Source organism: Ooceraea biroi, chromosome 1, assembly GCF_003672135.1.
Source record: "Ooceraea biroi isolate clonal line C1 chromosome 1, Obir_v5.4, whole genome shotgun sequence".
Lineage (NCBI taxonomy): Eukaryota > Metazoa > Arthropoda > Insecta > Hymenoptera > Formicidae > Ooceraea > Ooceraea biroi.
In genome coordinates, this window is record NC_039506.1 from 5,132,143 (window position 1) to 5,138,368 (window position 6,226).

The following is a 6,226-nucleotide window of genomic DNA, read 5'->3' on the forward strand; positions in this document are numbered from 1 at the left end:
CCAAAATTATTACCAAAATATTGATATTAAGAACTATATATCTAATTAATTTCTTAAACGTGGATAAGTTCATCAAATCTGTCAGTCTACTACCAAGCGCGCGTGCTTACGTAAAATATACATAAAGCAATAACTTTAACTTTATAAGTGCATCTCTGACTTGCGCGGGCATGTCCTACACGTGCATGACAATCGAGTTACGCGTAGACTCTCGTCCCGGATTCTAAGAGTCGCAAATTATAGATTGCCCAGAATAGGATCTTTGCAAGAATCGCTCCGCTTCGGGGCTCGGAGCTCGTAAGGCGAACGAGAGAAGTGAGAGGCGATCGGAGGTGTGCGCGTGTTACTCGTTCTTATGCAACTTCTGATTGGAATCGTGGGTCAGCCAGTTCGTCGACTCTTACGGAAATATGCGCCGCTACGATCCTCTTGCCTGCAGGAAGGAACGGGCTCCGGGATTAGGAAACGCATCGGCCGCGACCACTGGCCGCGTCTGGAGCATATCGCTGGCACTCGACGTGACTTGTACGCTTCTCTCAGGATATTGCATCCGACGATACCTCGCCACCTCTAAATAGAAGCCGCGATTGTCGAAGGGTACTCGCCCGACTCCGCGGAACTTTCGTAATTCTCCGCGAACATCGATTTCCTCCTATGGCTTCGGGAACGGCCAAGTCAAACTCGAGCTGGCTGATGGGAAACCAATGTAAACCTCCTATTATTCGGAGCGCTATGTTTATTCATCGCTGATTGCCATTCCGGACTTAATAACTGGCGTTAATAACTTGGGGATATCTTGCGTCGCGTACCTTTCCCAGACTTGCCCAAGCGATTATCTTCCGCATTTTTTATGTTAGTTATAGTCGGACTGTTAATTTAAAATCATAACATTCGGTATGAATTGTATGTCCAATAATTTGCAAGCTTTAGATTACGATCTATAATAAAATATATAAACTTTAAAAATTTAGAAATATTGCAGTTCTGGTTTGTCTAATATAATTATATTTAGGATATAAATCCACGTTTCGCGCACTAAAAACAGGGCAGAGCGGTTTATCGCATAAAATATTTGAAATCAGGTTCTTTGGAATTTGTCTTGCTTGGTATTTCCGTCGACTTCGCATATGGGTCTCAAAAGCGTGGTATTTTGGGGAACATATTCTCTTAATGACCGTTGTGCGAAATTCAAACGAGCAAAATATGAAATAAGACGAATCCGTGAAAGGGCGAGGTGAACCATCGAATTGAATGCCCGGATATACGGAGTGCTGATGATTGCATGTCTTCAACATTCGCACGGCTCCACCGGTGTTGGACACGTTTCACGTCCTGCATAGAACGATCAAAAATACAGTGGCCTTCCTGATAGATCAAATTATTTGATAAATAGATTATTATTAGATACACATAGAAAACAGTGAACTTTGGCTATTTATTAGAAATACTATTTGTAGGAAAAAGTATCATACATATCTATAAATAAATAGAATTTGTATTTCAAATTATTCCGTAACTATAAAAGATCGAAACTTCATTGATCGCACAAGCTTAGCTTAAATCTTGAAGACATTATATTTAATTAGTTTAACTATAATCCGTTCAAGTTTCAAAATCCTTGAACTGAAATATAATTTGACCAGCCTTTCTGAACAATTATGTTCCTTGGATTTCCGCAAGGACACTCGACGTCCTTCTCCAATCAACCAGCTTTTCTTTTCTAATTCACTTGATCGGTGTTCTATGGATGCGCTAAGTAAGCAAATGATGGTTATAACGAGGGTGAAAGTGAGAGAAATCCGCAGCTCGTCTATTCTATCGTTTTACCAATATCTACATAAAACATCTGCATGAACTCGTAAACAAGAGAGCACTTACCGAAGATTTTCCCAATGGGTCGCTATTTCTCAAAGTGAACATTAATTGATTTGCATAATAACTGTTGTGGGTAACCTTGGAACACGAATCGCAGTCTGCATCGATTAGAAAGACACGTAATTTCTCCTTGCCATAGAAAGTATTTATATCTGCGGGGAATGGAAGCTGTGAAAGTAAAATGTGGTTAGTCGGTGTTTTATTCTATTCATTATTATTAGAAAAGAAGGTGCTGAAGAAAATATGCTTGATAACAGGAAGATTAAGCATTGTCCGTTAATCAAACTGTATGCGCTCTTCTAGATACATATTTTTCAAATAGTCAAATAAATATATTTTGACACAGAAATAGTCTCTCTTGTCCGATAAACAATACGTTATTCAATTTTACAATTTTATAATTTTATAATTTAAACAATCTTTAGTGCCTTATTGATCAATTTCAAAATACGTGTTTTTAATTATTTATTAAGATATTATGTTATTTTTACAGAACTTATTAAATAAATTCATGAATAAGAAAGTACTTCTGTGGACACTTTGTATAGTTATTCACGCGTATGCAGACCTTCGTTTTTCCTTTCACTGTTGCGATTTGTAAAATTAGCGACAGTCTACGTGCAGGACTTTGCGGATTTATCATGCTCTTCATGAAGCATGACTTATTTTACAAAATTATGCGTTTTATTGGGATATTGATGGATATGCTTAGAATTTTGATAAAGACACGTGATAAACTTATGAAATATATTAATAAACATATATTTCATATAAATGTGAAATATTGTGATTACAGGGAAATAATTCCAGCAAAAATGAAATTTAATTTATAATTTAATAAAAAACAAATGAAGAAATGATCCTGTAGAAATGGCCCTGTAAAAGAGATACATCCTCTATAATGTGCAAAATATATTTTTCCTTCGTGTAATAATAGATCACTATTGCAGATTATCTTTCTAGTCGATTGCTTGAGTGACAAATCGAATAGATTTTCATTTAGCAAAAGTCGGTTCAAAGACGGGGTGTCCTAGAAAAGCGACATTGCTGTCATGAATGATGCTAATTGATGATGAAAACAAAGAGGCTTTATCCTATCGCCTCGTGTCTTCGGAATTGCCGCAGGTGAAAGCGGCCCACCCGTAAAGTAAAATGCATTCCTATCTCATGGTCGACCCCCTCATCTTGTGCTTCTCCTATGCAATTATCTTAATAATCCGCCGCCGTATCACCGCGCTTCTACCATCTCGGGTATTCTTTCCTCTCGTCCCTCATTCTTGTCGACAGATATCACGGCGAGTTCAATTTGCAGTGATTTGATTCTGCTTGATTCTCGCAAAAGGATTACACGAATGAACAAGTGAACATCACTTCAGCCGGCGTAAAACGACTCGACGATTTTCTGTAATTTTCAGTCTGCAACTGACGAAATAATGCGATAAATGATCAGTAAGTGCCACGATTAATATCCAATTAGCTGATCGAGTAACAATAACTGCTGTTAAATAGGTTTCAAAGTAATTATTTTTATTAATCACACTTGATAAAATTTTGTACGATAAAACTGAACGCGCACATATGCGCACGATATGAAGTGTTTCGAGAGAATGAAAAACGTTTGATTAAGAAATATAATGAATCATTTTTCTGTATTTTATTATTTGTCAGATATTAAAATCGAAATCAGCAAATAATCTTCAATTCACAGAGAATATAATTGTTCTAAACATTGATATCATTTTAAAGTTTGAAAGCTTTGTTATATTTATTTTTTCCAAGTCATTGTAAATGAATGAATAGATCGCTACTTTCCGTATTTCGCACAAAACTAGGTACGAAATGATGAGCGTCTCGTTTTTCACGGAGCAACGCTCCGTTATTTACGAGAAAGGTTTGAGCCCCGGCAATTCTTTCTAGCAATTATCCTAAAGCGATGGCAATTACATTATTTGCGGCATTGCACGGCGTAAGCGGCATCATCATCTCGGCGTAATATCAAATCGTGGAAAATTGCGAAATTGGTCGCGTGAATTACGCAAAATAATATACGCTGCGGGAGAATCTTTCATTGCCTCGTGTCGCGGTTGCTTTGTCACAAAAGCATATTTAAAAAGTAAATTTGCACAGTGACCTACGCCATTTAACAACGCAGCGTCATGAGCTGCGTGATTGGATCAATCACATTCTGCAACAACGTTGTGGTATTCCTAGTATTCTCGGAACTCCTTTCCCTATTAAATACTGTGCAACTGAATTCCCTCTGTTTTGACGTTGAGCACGATGCAATCGCGTTTCGTCTACTGCATTTAACAATCCGGTCGCTTACGAAATGTAAAACCGAGAGGTCGTCTGAAATTTTAATTAGATTAATCTATTTATATATTGTAAATAATCAAGTTACAGAATATTTTTCTATATGCAACATAATACTTAATTTGTTAATGTACATAAAGTACTTTTACGTTGCATAAGCATGAATACAGCTTGAAAAGCTTAAAAAGCAATGAAATAAGACGTCCGAAAAGAGATCGTACTCGTCGAAAAACATCTGTTATATCGCTAACTGTTTAATATATCCTATATCTATATATTTTATTCTTAATAGATTTTTATAAATATTTCAAATATAAATTATTTATTTTATCATTCAAGTTAAAGATAAAGAGAATATTATATAATTTTGATGATTTAATTACTAGTGGATTTATTAAAACACACTGCAGACACGGAACGGAGAAAGAGAGTCATGCAAAAGAGGAGCCTGTAAAAGCATGCGTCACGCCGCGCAAAGAAGGTGAGAGCTCCCGTGGCAGATGAGCAATGAACTTGACCGGAAGTGGGTCAGGGTGAATCTTCTCTGAGCACGGTGACTATCCTCCGCATGACTTCTGGAGCACGACGGATCATCTAGGAATTCTTCGAACGAGTATTCGAACGGCTTCTTCGACCAGATCGGATTTAACTTTTTTGGGTGTCAGAATGCGGGTCATCTCACGGATGTGCGTGGACGTGAAACCTGACGATATAATTTATGCCGTAGAATACAAAAACAGTTTAGAAAGTATCAGCTGATGAACATGGATCGATATCATATTGGGACCAAATAATTTCACATGTATTCTAAAGGAAAGATATGTTACAATATATTTTGTCAGTTTTATATTATATTATATTTTAGAGATTTTTATTTTATTTTTATGAAGAATACTATCGTGAGAAAAAAAGAGAAGAAAAGAGGAGAGAGAGAGAGAGAGAGAAAATTTAGGATAATTTCTATTGTATCTAACACAAAGAAAAATATCACACGTTTAAATAATACGATTTTTGCGAATATAATGTATTATATCATGACAATGTAAAATTATGCATTATGAAATTGGTTATGATATCGTTCAACACATATTACGTGTACATTAATTGATATTACATGTACAGAAATTAATGCTTCGGAAATACACGTATGAAATTCAGAATCAATGAACGTTAATTTGAGATACTTTAATTGTTCCATCACGCATAAAACGAAGAGGACTGTCTATAGAAAATTTCACGAAGATAGTAAGAGAGATCTACGATGCAATCTTCTCATTATGTGAAGCAGATTTAATGGAACTCTTGCATAACTGACTAACAGGGACATTTATACATAAATTTTTGTCCTTCGACGTAACATGAATTAAATGATACGTAACAGTCTAACAAATAGAATCATCGCACAGAAAGCGTCACGACGCGAGCAAGTAATTTCCGTTTCGCGTACCACGTTCACTCCCGCGAGAATTCTGTCCCTTAACAAACGGAGAAATTAACTCCGCAATAGAGTTGCGATGGAGGATGGCTTTCTCCGGTTTTGTTAATATGGTGCGCAATGGTAGTAAGAAAAGATGCTCACGAGGGGAAACGAAAAATACGTTGCCAAACTGGAAGACTGTAGACACAGAATTCCAAACACGCTCGGTTCGCTATTGTGCTATTATGAAATCACTTTCAGGCACGTCGCAGTAATACGAGTAACCACATGTAATCGGCGTGTAGTGAATATTAATAACTTGCTATGGAGGAGAGTTTGTTAATCTTTCTCTCTTTAGCCCATATGAACTCTTTTTTTAATACAAAATTATATTGACAAGCAGAACATAAAATGTAGATATCGGTGCTTCAATCACTCAATTTCAAATATTTCTTCTTTTTTTAAAATTATTATTTTTAGAGTGATTAATATTTTGAATATTTTGAAATAATATTTTGAAAAGCGATGAATATTAAAGCAATGAATATTTTGAAATAATACAGTTCAGATAAAATTTCTAACGACGTCTGGGACAGTCGTCTTTATTCACAGCGGATTAGA

General features: G+C 36.1%; 1 long non-coding RNA gene across 1 annotated transcript; it reads right to left on the reverse strand.

Moving 5' to 3' along the window:
- Positions 1–1,413: 1,413 nt before the first annotated feature.
- LOC113561993 lies at positions 1,414–3,351 on the reverse strand. Its single transcript, XR_003406549.1, has 2 exons — positions 1,879–3,351; positions 1,414–1,752 (listed from the first exon to the last, which is right to left on the reverse strand). It is a non-coding gene; the product is annotated as an uncharacterized LOC113561993 (long non-coding RNA).
- Positions 3,352–6,226: the final 2,875 nt, after the last annotated feature.